Raw genomic sequence first — 15,919 nt, forward strand, 5'->3', positions numbered from 1 at the left:
ATTCACACAGAAGATACTATCCTAACACAATAGGAAAAGAAAACAAAAAAGAGAGCATTTATTTTTTACTTAAATGTTTTATCTTTACTGTCAAAAAGTTTTAAAATATGTGAGATTCTTAGTTACAAGAAAATGCTCTGTAGTAATTCAAATAAATTCTTAGTAATGAAAAAAAAATCCAGTTACTTACCTTGAACTGTGTAATACACACAACTAAGGAGATAATGATTGTGAACAGAGCTGGCATTTACGCAGAACAAGCAACTGTCTGTGGTGTGGACTTTCCCAAAATATCTCCCACATGGGCCTATCCCTGATGCCTGAAATTCCTCTGCAGTTGGTGCCAGTAAGAAATGCAAATAAACCTATAGCCCTCGACTTCATAATTAAGGACATTTTATTATGCAGCAGTAGCCTTTTAGGTCTATGAGTTCTTTACAACATGATACACAGCTAGAACACCTTTGAAGAATAGCTAGAATATGTTGAAAAGAGAACTCAGAGAAACAGACAGGAATATAGACATGAATATAAAGGTCTGGTTTGGGAAAGAGGATCAAAGAGCAGGGTATAACAGTTGGGTGAAAGAAAAGTGCAGCAAAAAAGAGGGGCAGGGATCTGGGGTAGGAAAATAAGGATAAAGCTTTCCTATTCTGTATTACAATTTCTTTTACAACCAGACACAGGGTATTACAGAACTTTGAGAATATAATGCTATTTTATAAACTGTATACTATTAGCTATGATAAAGGATTAAAAAGTTTAATTCATATATTTGCATTTAAGAACTTAAAATTTCCCCAAAGTAACTTTTACTGATTTGTCTTCATTTTAATTAACACATGACAATAGAAAATTTGAAAAATACCACAAAATATATAGAAAGATTAAAATCACCTCAATTCCTTCACCTGGTAATACTACTGTTAGTATTTTGGAGGAGGAGTTTGACTTGAAGGTTGTATGTATGTGGGGGGAAAAAAACCCAAATTTAGATAATACAGTTCTGTATATTAATGTTTATGTAAAATTATATCATGGTCATTTTTCCCATGCTATTGAATATTTCACGGTTTTGAGGCCAACAGGTTGAAAAACCAGTGGTTTCTTAGTATTTGTTATTCTAGTGAGCGACTTTGATTTTAAACCTACTTCTATTTTTATTTTAAACCTACTTCTATTTTTTATTTCCTACTAAGGAAAATCACCATTAAAACTTCCCTCCTTGAAAGGACATACCAAGCCTTGAATCCAATCAATACTGTTGGTTTGAATTTAAGAGACTGAAAGATTTTCATGGTATCTCTTATCCAAGGTATTTAACTGGGAAAGTAAATTAAAACTGAAAAAGGTCAGTTAAAGTGCTGGACTTTTGTTTTAAACCAATACCACAAAAGGAATACATAAATCACAGTACTCATACTGTATGAGTAAAATCCTCTTTGGCTCTGAATGCTGTAACATCAAGTGGAGTTTAGGAATTCTGTATTCTCATGAGCTAGCAGCCAAATTAGGCCTTTGCCTTTATTTAATTCAGCTGTACTCTGGGAAAAAAAAATTTTTTTTTAAATACGTAGTATCTGTTTCCTGTCCCATCCTTCAAAGACTGTGGATGTGAACGTATGTGTTTTTGTGCATATATATATATATATACACACATGTAAATTAACTATTTGACTAGGGTCTCCAATAGTGAGACTTAAGGGATGTTCTTACTTCAATGACATTATAGGGGAAAGAAGCAGTCATAATCAGTCTCTTTGATGACTGAGCAGTAGAGGAAGTGGAGAAGCAGAAGCAAAATGGCTGTGGTGAGGGAGAAATGAGAGGCTAAGAGGACTTATGGAGATGTCCAATCTATCTGGTACTGTATAAGGCAGACTAGACTAGAGATGCTAGTGTTAGAGATAAAGGGGCCTGAAGGAAGCAAGATAAATATGAGGGGTGATATTCTGACAAAAAAACAGGATGGACAGAAGACACTGGAGCGGATAAAAGTCAAACCTGCTTTAGTATCCTAAGAACTTTTCATTACTTAATAGAGTATAAGGTCTAAAGTTGACAAAGCAAGATTTTGTGTTCCATACACTTCATATATGTTCATTTCCTTCTTGAAAATGTAAACGCTATTCACCGTTCTTATACGGATGAGGATATGGGGGAATCTGATAAATTAAGAAACTAGCTCAAAGATATACAGCTAGTAAACGGTGAAAGCAAGATTCAAAGATCTGTCTGGTTTTGCAAAAACTATATGCTTTTTCTACAATTTGACTTTAATTTCAGGATTTAGCTGAAAATTTCTAACCACAGAATTTTACAAAGCAATCTGTTTTCAGCTAGTGAAAAAGAAAAATAGATCGCATGCAAAGGAATCTACTATGAGGGTGGGGAGACATTTACATAGCAATATCAATGAAAATATTTAAATGTAATTACAAATTAATTTCAGAAAAATAACAGGAATGTCTGAAATTTCAAGCATTTCTAGGAACAGTCTAAAGAGTACCCTTTTTTCCTTAGAAAAAAGAGAAAGTTTATTATGTTCCTCTCAAAGTGGGTTTGGTATTAATGACTCGTTAGACTTATTCATATGGGCTTCTCTTCAAAAATAACAAAAGTGTTTTTTCAAAATAATTTTGATATCAAGAATGTAAGAACTAAGTGAATTTAAACGTTTCAAGGATATTTGACTTTTAAGCAGTAAGATGTCTCTAGATGGTGAGAAACAGTACATAGTACATATTACAGCACATTATTTCCTACCAGCATATTTAAGGAGTCAATTACAAGAGTAATTAATATACTCTATATTAGTTATGTTTTTGAAAAAGAGGGTTCTTCACTTTCTTTAGGTTTTTATTTTTCAAAGCCTATATGGAATTACTGATTTTATTTTTTAAATGTCTTGTTTAAACAGTGAAAAGATCCTTGGAGTAATTCATCAGGGAAACACTGTCTAGTTAGTAAAATTATACTATTGGTTTCCTTAAAAACAGTTCTTGGACATAAGTGGAAACTATGGATACCTATTATGAAATCTTAAGAATTCTGAATTTTGTTTACGAAAAGTAACCACATTCAACCACCTTTTCAAAGACCTTCACATGATTTACATTTTCTGCTTGAGGGAAACCAAAAAATATTAAATCATATAACTGAACTTCACTTACGTCACTAAGGAAAAAGAAAATCTGTATTTAGAAATCAGATCTAATAGGAGCATGTTTGATTATTGAAGGCCAATTGTCTTCACAATAAAAATTTATACCTTCAAGTATTTAAACATCCTAGTTCATTTAAATTAAGAATACTGAATTAACTTAGACATAATCAAATTAACTCCTTTATAAAAATCCATCTCCAATTATCAACTTACATATTGAAAAACTATAATACAGCTTAGTCAAACTTGCCTAAAACGGAAACATCTTGCACATCAAATGGTACTTCTAGGAAATGAGGCATAACATAAATTCAAAAGTTCACAAGGCGCAGTCTGTGACATGTACACTGTGAATTCAGTTTAAATTTTCATTCCTCATGTTTCAACAGAAAAATTTTTTTTCTTTCTCGGTATAGGATATTCATTTGTCAAAAAGAGCCTGGCTCTTCCAAAATCAAGCTCCATCTAATCTCTGGGTCAAATCCTTATATGGACTACACGAAGCAGATCAACTTCTTGTCAATATTTAATCAAAGGCTTTGGGAGTGGAAGAAATCTCAGGATAACCACTTAGTCTTGTTCCCTGCCTTCAAACGGCTGAGTTATAATCCCCAGGAACAGAGACCACCCCCTCTCCTTTTAGGGAAATGTGTGTTTGTGTTTCAAGGCCTACAGTAGCCGCAGAGATATGTTCATTACCATTTGGATATGTTTAAAATTCTACTACGGAGAAAAGAATGACAGCAGTTTCCTCGTCACAGGAAGGTGGGCCTGGGGGATCCCAGCCACCTGCACCGACGCTAAATTATGGAAAGCAGCCAAGAATCTGGGATTCAGGGAGAGGCTTCCCAGTCGGTTCTATGGAAACGTGAGACGCGGGTGGCCTAGAGCCTTCCTGGCAGGAGACCGAGCTGGAGCTGCGCAAACAGGAGGCGGGGGAAGCGACTCAGCCCTGCACTGCAGAGGCGCTGGGCGGCCGTCCCCGCGTCGGCACGGGCGGAGCGGGGCGGGGTCTGGGGCCGCAGCCCACCGGCGCCCGCGCCGAGCGCGGCGGGTCGGGCGAGTGCGAACCAACGGCGGCTGCGGAAAGCGCCAGAGGTAAGCGCCGCCGGCCGCTCACCCTGGCCCCTTCCCAGCCTCACAGCCGAGAGCCGCAGAAACTTCGGGGGCACGGAAGAGACATTCCCACAGAGTCAGGGTACACCGTGTCTTCCGAGCTGAGGCCCTTTACCTTCCCGGCCGGAGTTTCTGAGCTGCTTCCTTCGCGCGGCGCCGGTGACAGGGAAGACGACTGCCGCTGCAGCACTGGCTGCTTCACTAATCCGGGCTCTGGGAAATAATTTCCCGCCGCGCGCTCCGCGGCCCCGGAAGCTATTGTGCCACTTCCGGGTGGTTGTCAGTGACGCTCTCGAGCCGTAGTCAGGGTGGTCTGAGTGGGTGCTGGGCTTGATTCTGGCTGGCGGGTCAGGCTCCTGCTAGAACAGCGCTGAAGGTGGGAGACTGGTGAGTGATTTTTCTGGGTTGCATCCTGGGCCTGGTATTTCCAGCCGGAAAGCGTTGAACCACGAGTCCCCATCCAGCCCAGAGGCGCTTGACCCCCTGTGCTGCTGGAGAAGGCCCTGAGATCCCCACTTACCGTCTTCTCCACACGCAGTATCTATCTCCAAGTTAGAACTCGACCTCGGGTCCCTAAGTGCCCCTGGGTAATGCCAAAGACACCTTGAACAGCGACTTTAGTATCGAGTCTCTTACCAGTTATCAAAGTGTCCGTACTCCCCCATTTTCAGGGTTTGGTTACCCTCAATTCTCCACAGCTGTTTTACCATCCTTTGCCTGAGGATTGTTTTCATTATCCTGGGTGCAGTGCCTGGGAGGTAGGCAGTCTGCTGAAGAGAACTTTTATGTTTTGGAAGTGGGACGAGGGGGTCGTAACTGACAGCATTAATTCAACGATCCCGCTGCAGTTTGATTTGGGTGAGAATGGTGTTTTCCTGGCTGCTATGAGCTAATGAAATAGGAGAACAAGCTTAAAATTTTATGCGTGGGTTTTAGATACACATTCTACCTTTTGGAAACCAGTGATCTCCTGAAAGTAGGTGTGCTTTCAGAAAGGAGTGCCCCTGCACTGTTCCAGGCTTAATAATGAAGGATTCAGGAGAATTTTAGATAGAGGTCTGAGAATAGTTTTAAGGAAAAATTGCTTCGGACGAAGGAATGATGAAGAAATTTACCCATTCCGTCGAATATTTAAAAAATGTGATGTAGAGAACTTTGGAATTCTTGAGTAATGTAGTTTCTTCAGGTAAGTAGTTTTTCACTAACGACCTCATATTTGAGTGATCACCTGTTCCATAAAAGGCAGCTGCTTGATTTTTTCCAAAACAGCCAGCTCCATATATAATACAATTAATTGGCAATTGAGACTTGAACCCAGTCTACCCAATTCGAAACTTTGGCTCTTTCTACTATGCTCTGTATTTCCTCTCATAAATAACCATAACAGAATCATTCTTTCACTCAGGTAAAATTGTATAGTCTCTCACATTCAACAGTCAAATCTCTTTATACTCAAGTTTTGCTGTCCATTTAAGGAGTGTGTTAAAGAATTAATTCCTTAACGTGTTAAGCATTTAAAGAATCATCATAAAGTACTTTTGACTTAATAATCCAAATTCTTTTCTGTGTTCATCCTTAGTTTTATCTTCTTGACTCAAATACAAGCAATCTAGAGACCATCAGTTACTAGAAACTCTAAGTACAGTGTATCACCTATCTCTTTCAGCAGCTTCTATTTGTGAATGTAGAAAGAGAAAATGAGGGAATGAGCACAAATTCATAAAATTGAATTCTGTGATGCCATGTAAAGAAGTATTATTTATTATTAGCAGAACTGTTCGATTTCACTCATGTAACTCTCAGATGGTGGTTATCACCCATTTTAGGAGAGTACACTTAACTGGACGTGCCCCTTCCAAATATTATACTTTATGCAAACAAATAGAAATAGCTTAATTGTTAAGGAATTTAGTAAAATCTAGTTTAAATGACCAGTACTAGAAGTGACATATAACTTAATTCTAAAGATTATCTTGTTTTACCAGAAGACACAAGTATATATGTACAGCTCACTTCAAATATTAATGTCCATTATATTGTATTGACTTCTACGTGAAAGATATTTGCTTTGTATATCTCACAGATAGAAATCAGTGACATTTTGTTTTTGATCAAATTTCAGTGCTTATGAAGGTTGAGATTTTATGTTTTGTTCATCTCATACCCAGCATTGTATGAGCATATATATAGCATTGTTCCTGGCATATAGTAGAGGCTTAACATTTATTGAATGAACAATTCCTTTTTAAGATGTTATTTATCTCCAGACAAGTATTTGTACATGTGTGTGTGTGTGTTTTTGAAAGGGACTTAACCACATAACTAAATGCATATTTATCATTACTCACTTTGATCCTGAAATGTAATGTTCACTCCAGAACTCATCCATAGACAGCATAGTGGTATCCTGCAAAGAAGACTGGAGAATGAGACAGGAGTTAAGAGAATACTTAATGTTTGTTATTGCTTACTCTCTGCCATGTTACCCTATAGTGCTGTGAGGGTTAAATCTAAGTTATCAACCTTGATTTAGGAATCAGAAAACAAAGATAATCTTTGTAACTCGTCTTAGGTTTTACGCAGTCATTAAGTTTCAGAGCTGTGATTTGAACTAATGCTGATTCCAAAGGCCATAGTATTAACTGCTCTGTTGTTCTGTTTACAACTGGATTTTAATCCTGGCTCATCTGTCTAGGTATACACAGGGAAATCTATTTCTGAGGATCATTTCTCATGTATAACGTATGGGTTGGAGTAGATGATCTACAAAATCCCTTCTGGCTCAGAAATCCTCTTGACTTCAGTTGACTTCCAAGTATTACCTGAATGTAGCATTTCTAGTGTGCTAGAAAATCTTCATGAGTAGAGTTTTACATGTCTTTATTGGTATCTTCCACATTGGTAGATGTAGTTATGTTTTTGTAGTTGATAACCTCAGCCATTTTTTTTTGCCAATTTATGACAAATAAGTCACTGAACCTTCGTGAGCTAACGTTTTCAAGTGTAGAACAGACCCACAGACATGCTCTGAGGGTTAAGTGAGATGATATATATACGCATACATACTGCCTGACACATAGTTGGCATTAAATGCTCTCTTCCTCCCCCCAAATACTGTGAATTTAAAAGATTGGTAAATAGAACAATGCTTTATAGTTTAGCCAAAGTTAAACAATCTTTTCAGTTACACTCTACTAGGAAAGAAAGTTATATACACGGATAGTTATTGTATGAACAGTTTACATACAATCATTGAACACAAAACATGGTGGGAGCACAGAAAAGAAATTTTGCTTCCAGGAAGACAGATGGGAAAAATTTTTATGAAGAAAGTAATGCCGAGTGGGGCTTTAAAGGATGGTGAGGATTTTGGCAGGGGCATAAAAGGGAAGAATGTGCCCTTAGAGTATGCAAAGGTATCAGAAAAGAGATTAGTGAGTACACTTTAGGTATGTGGGATAGGTGAAGGCTAACGATAAAAGGTTAAAAAAAAAAAAGCTGAGTTCAGGGCAAGCTGTGGATAACTGTGGTCATGTTAAAGATGTTAGGCTTTCCACATGAGCAATGATTTTTGTGTATAACCAGGATGGGGTGGAGGACGGGGTTGACATTTGATTTCTTTATTATGGAAATAATACCCATTTGGTACTGAAACATAAGAATATGTAAATAAGCCAAAAAGGAAAAGAAATGGAAAACTGCTCATAGCCCCACTTTAGTCCCAGTCAAACACCTGCTCCCTAACCCCCAACCCCAGCTGTGTCCCTCGCTGGCTTGGTAGTATCCCTCTCCATCCTAGAGAATATTGAGCTGTGACTCACGGTTCACACTGGCCCAGAAGTGAAGGGGCTCTGGGGGCCCTTCTGGCCCAGTTTCTAGGTCTCCACCTTAAGGGGACTCACATGGGGACTGGTCCTTAAGCACATCCTTCTTACTAGGTTGGGGCTGGCCTGCAAGTGCATTGTTCTGACTGGGTAGGTCTGGGCACTGGCACCTGGCTGTGATGGCAGCAGGCTTCTGGGGGCAGGGAGCGGGGTGCTGTCTAGGGCTATGAGGTCTTCCCACCCCTCCTTCCTTTATTCTCCCTGGCGTCTGATTTTGGGCAACTACCCGGCCATCTCTGAGCCTGTTTCCCCATCTGAAGTCACAGGGTGGACTGGGTAGTGGACCCTTGGCTTTCCCCTCCCAGGAGCGGCTCCAGGACCCCACCCCATGGTGGGATCAGATCTGGATCTGACTTGCCTCACTTTCCTGACTTGCCTGCATCTGGGTCCCCCAAGAGCACTCCTTTTTGCTCCATGCCCTTCCACAATGCCTTCTCTACAGAGAGACGAAACAAAAAAGAAAGCAAACAAACCAACCATTTCTCTTCCAGGGTTTGAAAACTGCTGAGTTGCTTCCAAGCTGCTCAACACCCGGCTCTGCCAGTCATGCAGAGTACGACTAGGCTGTGTCTTTTTAAAGGCTGGAAAAACACCAGGTTTTGGTCATTAGAAGTGATGAGTCTGCAGACTGCTGACTCACCTCATCAGGTGACTCTGGTTAAGGGAAGTTTTTGAGCAGTGAACTCAGTGGCTGCAGTTGAGTCAGGAAGCAAAAGCAAAAATCAGCATAATTATATTAAAAAGCCTCAGAAAGCAAGGCAGAGAATGCTACCTTCCAGCCTTAACTGCTGATGTTACTGAAGGCAAGTTTTTGACACAGTGCTCCACCTATTTCCCTGTAAACTTTGGTTAAAATACAAATAGACAAGGAGAGACGCAGCTCAGGAAATATCCTAAATTGCTAGTATTTTATCTAACATATATGTATACACACACACCCATAAAAAGAGGAAATGAACATATATAGCTGTTTAAATCATTTGAGGGATTCTTTGCTGAATGAAGTTCTCAGGACAAGTGATCGAAAACTAAAAGGACACAATTGTCATTTTGATTAATTAGGCAAATCAGTATAATGTAAAACAGCTGAATTCAGAGAAGACCTGCCTGAGCTTAACCTCATGAACTTACATAGTATGATTTTAAAGAAGTTACTTAAATTCTTTGAGCCTCAATTTCTTCATCTGTAAAACAGTAATATCAACTGCATGGATTTATTGGGGTTAAATGTGAAAATGTGTGAAAGGACACAGAAGCATCAGAAAAATTTTATTAGGAATCTGTCTAATTTTGTCATTATTTAATAAAATCTGATTGCTTTAAAATAAGGTTTGCATCTCCAAACCGCGAAATCAAACAGACGAGTTCAAATCCCAGCTCTGTCACTAGTTACGTCATGCTGGGGAAGTTACTTTTCTACTCTATTTGTTTCCCTGTTTATAAAATGGGAATAGTAGTAATGCCTACATAGGGCTTTTGTGAAGACTAAATGAAATAATGATGCCTAGAGTTTAATATGGTGGCTAGACTTATAAGTACTGTGTTCACTGGGATTCCCAAGAAGCAGATACAAAGAAGGGATTAGATGTGCAAGAGATTTATTTGGGAAACTGCCCAAGACGGATAAAGGAAAGGGGGCTAGAGTAGGAATGAAGTTCCTTCAGTTGTTACTGAAGGTCTGACAGCCTGTGCTGGAGAGGGGAAGAAAGGAGAGGAAAGTGAGAAGAATCTGAAACCACTGCACTGTTCTAAGAAAGCCTCAACCAGGCCATGAGGAATCTCTGAGCCAAAGTCATCTGTTGGAGGAATCCCATGCCACCACAGTACTCAATTTATGTTGGTTATTAGCAAAAATAATTAACAATTGTCACACAGTATAATCTACAAGTATGTTTAAATGTCAATTCTTGAATTTTACTGCCTGTCCCCACATCTCCTAAGAAATGCACAGTCCCTACTGCCAAACATTGACATTAACATTTGAGGCACATGTTCCTAGACTAACAACTTCTTATATTTTATAATACAGTTTTGTTAGCCAGAGAACAGTTAAGGAACCAGATCTTCCAAAACTTCCAAATAACAGCTGAAAAATTTAAACACTGGCTAAGCAACTGATTTTTTTTGACATTAGGTTATTAAAACATTCTAAATTTCTAAATTCAGGTAGCCAATAAATGTAATGATCTTAAGCAGCTGAGTAATGTTACTATCTATAGTTTGAATGTTAACCTAAACTTGAATGTCCATTTCACTTCTTACTGAAGGGAAGCAAAATATATGACTACAAAATATGCCACTTTGGCATGTGGATTATTTTGAGCCAAAGATAATCAAGACCCAGCAGACTCAAGAAAAACTTTGACCTCTCTCTTACGTACCTAAAAGAATTTAGATGGGGGCCCTGTACCAGGAAGAGAGCTACTACCAAGGAACAACTTTCACCTGAATGACCTATCTGTATGGCAGGGCAAAGGTCTAATCACCAAACATCTGCTCTCCTTATCATCCTGTGAATTACCCTCCTCCCCTTTGAAGTTCTGGGCCTCTATCCCATTCCTTGGCTCAGGATTGCATATAAACCTCAACTGCTCAATTTGCCCTTGGGTCTCATAGTCTTATGGGGCTCCCATATGTATGTAATTAAATTTGTTTTCCTTCTGCTGATCTGTCTTATGTCATTTTAATTAATAGATCAGCCAAAAGAACCAAGAAGGGTAAAGGAAAAATTTTCCTCCCCTTTATTACCAAAGATACTTATCTGGTCAAAAAGATCAAGGAATTATATTTTGTCTATATCCAACCCCCACCCCGACCCCCTCTCTCTTTTGTTGTTTTTAACGGAAGAATTGTAGAGCTCAATCAGTTCAATGATCTACAACTGTCAGGTCATGACCCATCAATTTGGTAAATACTAGTCTGCATATTTGTTTCACTTATGTGTAGCTTCAGAATTTGTGTATTAAGTGTGTTTTTTACTCTGAATCAAGGTTAAATTTTATACAAGAGATTTAGACTAACTTCCTTATATAGGAGGAAATGAGAACTAAAGAGGTGATTTAGCTTGCCCAGATAACTCAGGAAACATGTGAATTGAACCAGAAGCTAGGTCTTAAGAATCTAAATTTAGGATTTTTCTTTTGTATCATGCTTCCAGGAAAAGGCTTCTTATTTATGCTACTTAGGGCCCATAAATTACTCTGTTTTCCAGTTGGTTAATATGTTAGTCCTCTTCTGTCACTTTCATTATTTGCTTGCTAAGATTTACTGAAAAGAGCTCTTCTCTGACTGTGGCCATTGAGTGTCAGGGAGGATGTATAGCTACAGTTGTTTTTAGCAGTCAGCAACCGTGCCACATACCTGAATTTACTGTCCATCTTCTGGGGAACACAGCGAATTTAACAATTTAAATCTGGGGTTTACCAGATTTATACTGAAGCATGATGGGAGCTCTTTTTGAGGAGCATTATACTGATAAAGTCTTAATTTTTACTAATACCAGTAAATATTAGTCTGTATTTCATTGTCATGACATTGTTTACCCATTTCCTTGCTTTTTTTAGATTTCAGCTCATCAAATTTTCAAAATGCAAGTTTTGTGTATAATGATGTGATAATTCATTCCTTTTTGATTTTTTAAAAAATGTATCATTCTTTCCCTTTCTAGCAAATATTCATACTGAAAGGGAGCAGAATAGGCTGCCCCAAAGTATGCCACTTTGGCATGTGGATTGTTTTGAGCTGAAAGTAATGAAGACCTAACAGACTCAAGAAAAACTTTCACCTCTCCCTTACATGGGAAAATACTTATACGGGGGCCTGTACCAGGAAGAGAGCTACCAGCAGAGATAACTTTTATCTGAATGACCTATCTCTATGATGGGGCAAATGCTCTCCTTATCCTGTGAACTAGCCTCCTTCCCTTTGAAGCTGCACGTCCCTATCCCATCCCTTAGCTCAGGATGGCGTATAAACTTCAACTGCCCAACTTTCCCTTGGGGTTCATATTTTCATGGGGCTCCTGTACATACAAAATTAAATTTGTTTTTCTCTTTTTAAACTGTCTTCAATTGAATTATTAGACCAGCCAAAGAATCTAAAGGGAAGAAGGGCAAAAATTTCCACCCCTACCTACCCTCAGAAATGCCTATGGGCAATTTAGCTTTTCTGTGTTGGGTTCAATCCTCCGTTATTCAGAGATTTGACTGGGAAAGAGCTTGGGAGTGGGGCTGTTTGTAAATGGGGCCCCTCCTAATCTCCATTTCTGTGTTGCATTATGTACCCTGTTACCCTCGAGGCTGCCTGTGCTCATTCTTTTGATTTACTTTACGTGGTCATGATCTTTTTGTGGCTTTCTCATTTATCTAACTCAACAGTTATAAAACTTTTGGTTTCAGGAGTGCTTTACACCCTTAAAAATTACTGATAACCTCAAAAAGTTTCTATGTATGTAATTATGTCTTCTTACGTTACTAAACAAAAGTTGGTGTGCCCCATGCACGGTGAGGCCAAATAAACAGAAACGTTGGAGTTTGGACCAGAGAATGGTTTACTGCAGGGCCAAGCAAGGAGGATGGGCAGCCTGTGCTTGAAAAACACGATATCCCCTGTGGTTTTCAGGGAGAAGTTTTTATAGGCAAAGTTTGGGGTTGGGGAGGGGCGGGGGTGGGGATGCAGGGTTTGTGACTTTCTTTTGATCGGTTGGTAGTGAGATAACAGGGTGGTGTTCCAGGAATCTTGTGGTCAGCCTGAAGTTACCATCCTCTACCTGGATCAGGCCTTAGTTCCTGCAAGAGCTCAAAGATATTATGCATATTCCTTGAGGAACCAGGACCCTGCCCCAAGGCTACACTATTGTTTTTTGACTGTTCCTCCCTTGTTTCTGCATTTCCTCCCTTCCCTGATTAGCAACTGTTTGAATCAACTCTTTGGAAGGTCAAGGGGGCTGAATGAAGCATATTTCCTACAAAAGAGAAATGGGGAGAGGGGGGTTATTTGGAGGGATGCAGGACAGAAAGGATTTGTACCAGGGAGGACCCTGCAGGGTCCTGCTCTGTTTCAGTTATATTTATTATATTATAAATTAAGATAGAGTATTTTAAGAAATATTTAATAATAAAGCCATTACATGTTAACATAAATAGCATTGAAAATAACTATTTTTAATAACAAAACTCTCAGTGGAAGAATGGCTATCTTTTTAACATCTGACTTAATAGAATAGTGCTATTCTATTCTAGAACTATTCTCATAACTGCTTCTGCATTCAGTCTTTTGTGATATGTTGATTTGGTTGAAACAAATAAACAAAATCCAACCTCATACAGATGTATAGTTGGAAAGAAAAGGAGTATTTTAATGGCCTTTTTGGATAATTGTGAATATTTTTCTTTGATCTGTCATCTGAAATAAATGCACAGCCTAGAAGTTGAGAGTTATGTTTTATTTGGCGGTAGGACTCAAGCCAGGATGACAGCCTCTCAGATGGCTCTGAGGGTACTACTCTAAAGAGGTAGGGGAGGAGCTAGAATGTATAGGAGCTTTACAACAAAGACCAGGTAGTTGGAATAATAAAAGATTGCTTGTTATCTAAAGAAAGGCAGGCATCTCAAGTTAAAGAATTTAGTTCTTGTCTATGTATGGGAGGAAGCAAATGTTTGGGCTCACTGAATTCATTCCTTTGACAAGCACCTAGCTATCTAGGGCCAGTATCCTGTCCTTTCTTATTCTGAGTCCACTCAGAGTGCACCATTGTGAGTGGCTGCAGAGGCTGGGCTGCAGGCTTGTCTTCACTGGGAGATGGCGGCGGCTGATGACTTAATGGTTTCAGCATTCTTTGTTTACTGATATGGTTTGCAGTATTTTTCATTCACAGATATTATACCAAACCTTAACAAGTGGTAGTTTCATAAAGTTTAACTACAATGAGAAATCTGAAGTAATATAAGTGGACTTTTGGTACTCAGTTACTTGGTCTGTCTTACACTTCGAATGAATCTTTTACAAACACATGCTTTTGTTACATAATACACTGGCCATGTGGAAAATATTAATTCATTGAGGTATGCACATCTTCCTAAGTTTAATATATTTTATTATACAGTATCAAAAAAAATCCCATTTGTTAGTATCACCAGCAATCTCATAAGGAAAATCTTAAAATATTGCAAAACTGTCCATCTGAGAGTATATAAATTTTCCAAGATTTTTGTTTTTGCTTTGAAAGCTCTTAATTTTATCATTGGCAACAAATGCTATTTAATATTTTTCTTAAAATGATAGACCAATTTGATTTATTTTGGAAAGTGTGTGGTGTACTCAAAGGTTGAGTTAATAACATTACTAATTTTTAGTGCCTCTTCAAGGACGTTATTAAATGCATCTGCCATTTTTTTTTTTAATTTTAACTGTGTGGTGGTGAAAAAATATGACTACTATGGTAGACAGAATAATGGCCCCCTAGAGATGCCTACATTCTAATCCCTGGAACCTGTGTGTATGTTATATAGCGAAAGGGGGGTAAAATTTCTAATCAGTTTACCTTAAGATTACCCTGGATTATCCAAATGGATGCAGTGTAATCACAGTGGTTCTCACATGAGGAAGAAGGAGGCAGAAGAGTAATTCAGAGTGATGCAATATGAGAAGGACTCACACAGCTAGCTAGAAAATGGGAGAAGTGGGCCAGCAGCCAAGGAATGAGAGAAGCCTCTAGAAGCAAAAAAAAAAAAAAAAAAAAGCAAGGGAACAACGGATTCTCTTCAGAACCTCCAGAAAGGATCATTTGGTTTTAGCTTGTTGAGACCCATTTAAGACTTCTAACCTAGAGAACTGTTAAGAATTTATATGGTTTTATGACAATAAATTTGTGGAAACTCATAGCAGCAACAGAAAACTAAGTACAGCTAATATAGTTGGGGATTATAATTTGTGCTAGGGCAGTGTGCTTTTGCATCTAGTACAAATGTCAACCTAGTGAAATAACTTAAAATGTCTTATTATGAAAATAGTTTTTACCTTGTGAACCCTCTGGAAGACTCCTGGGGCTCCATCATGGATCTGTGTAACACATTTTGGGGATCTTACATTTAACATTTTCTTTGTAGTTCCTCTGTATCAACCACTAGGCTAGGTACTAGGATGCAAAAATAAAGAAAGCACATTCCTTGTCTGAAGAGGATTATAGTCTAGAGGTTGAGAGAGGTAAGCAAATCAGTGATTGCAGATAGCACAGAATGACAATTGCCCTAATGGATATACTCAGTGAGGGAAAGAGACCTAACTCCAGTCTTCATATGCTTTCAGTCTAGTGTGAGATCACAAAAATAATTACAAAATTATTTTTTAATGCAAAGTGCAAAGGAAATATTCTATTAGGGTAAGGTAGAGACCTTCACTTCATTCCCACTAGCAGTGTAGGAGGGTTTCTGTTTTTCCACATCCTCCTCAACACTTGTTAGTGTCGGACTTTTGATTATCCATTCTACTGTGTTGTGAAGTGGTATCTCATGTGGTCTCAATGTGCATTTATTTTAATAATTAATGATGTTCAGCCATTTGTATATCTCCCTTCAACAAATGTCTGTTCAAATCCTTTGTCATTTTAAAATTGAATTACTTGTCATTTTATTGTTGAGCTGTAATATTTCTTTATAGATTTTGGAAAACAATACCCTTATCAGACATTTGATTTGCAAATATTTTCTGCCACTCTGTAAGTTGTTTTTTCATTTTATTGATATTGTCTTTTGAA

The 15,919-nt window shown here is 38.4% G+C and overlaps 2 protein-coding genes across 8 annotated transcripts in view; one reads left to right on the plus strand and one right to left on the minus strand.

Annotated features, from left to right (window-relative positions):
* Positions 1-4,503, minus strand: part of SLF1 (SMC5-SMC6 complex localization factor 1) — a 61,545-nt gene extending 57,042 nt beyond the window's left edge. For 5 of the 6 annotated variants that reach the window (XM_072958376.1, XM_072958374.1, XM_072958375.1 and 2 more), the window contains exon 1: positions 4,398-4,488. The gene's annotated coding sequence lies outside the window, so the exon portion shown is untranslated. Of the gene's footprint in view, positions 1-4,397 lie in introns of all 6 variants that reach the window. The other variant, XM_006212940.4, reaches the window with a different exon arrangement.
* Positions 4,504-4,557: 54 nt separating this feature from the next.
* Positions 4,558-15,919, plus strand: part of KIAA0825 (KIAA0825 ortholog) — a 351,023-nt gene continuing 339,661 nt past the window's right edge. For both annotated transcript variants that reach the window (XM_072958369.1, XM_072958371.1), the window contains exon 1: positions 4,558-4,669. The gene's annotated coding sequence lies outside the window, so the exon portion shown is untranslated. The remainder of the gene's footprint in view (positions 4,670-15,919) is intronic.

The sequence above is a fragment of the Vicugna pacos genome, chromosome 3, assembly GCF_048564905.1.
Source record: "Vicugna pacos chromosome 3, VicPac4, whole genome shotgun sequence".
Taxonomy (NCBI): Eukaryota; Metazoa; Chordata; class Mammalia; order Artiodactyla; family Camelidae; genus Vicugna; species Vicugna pacos.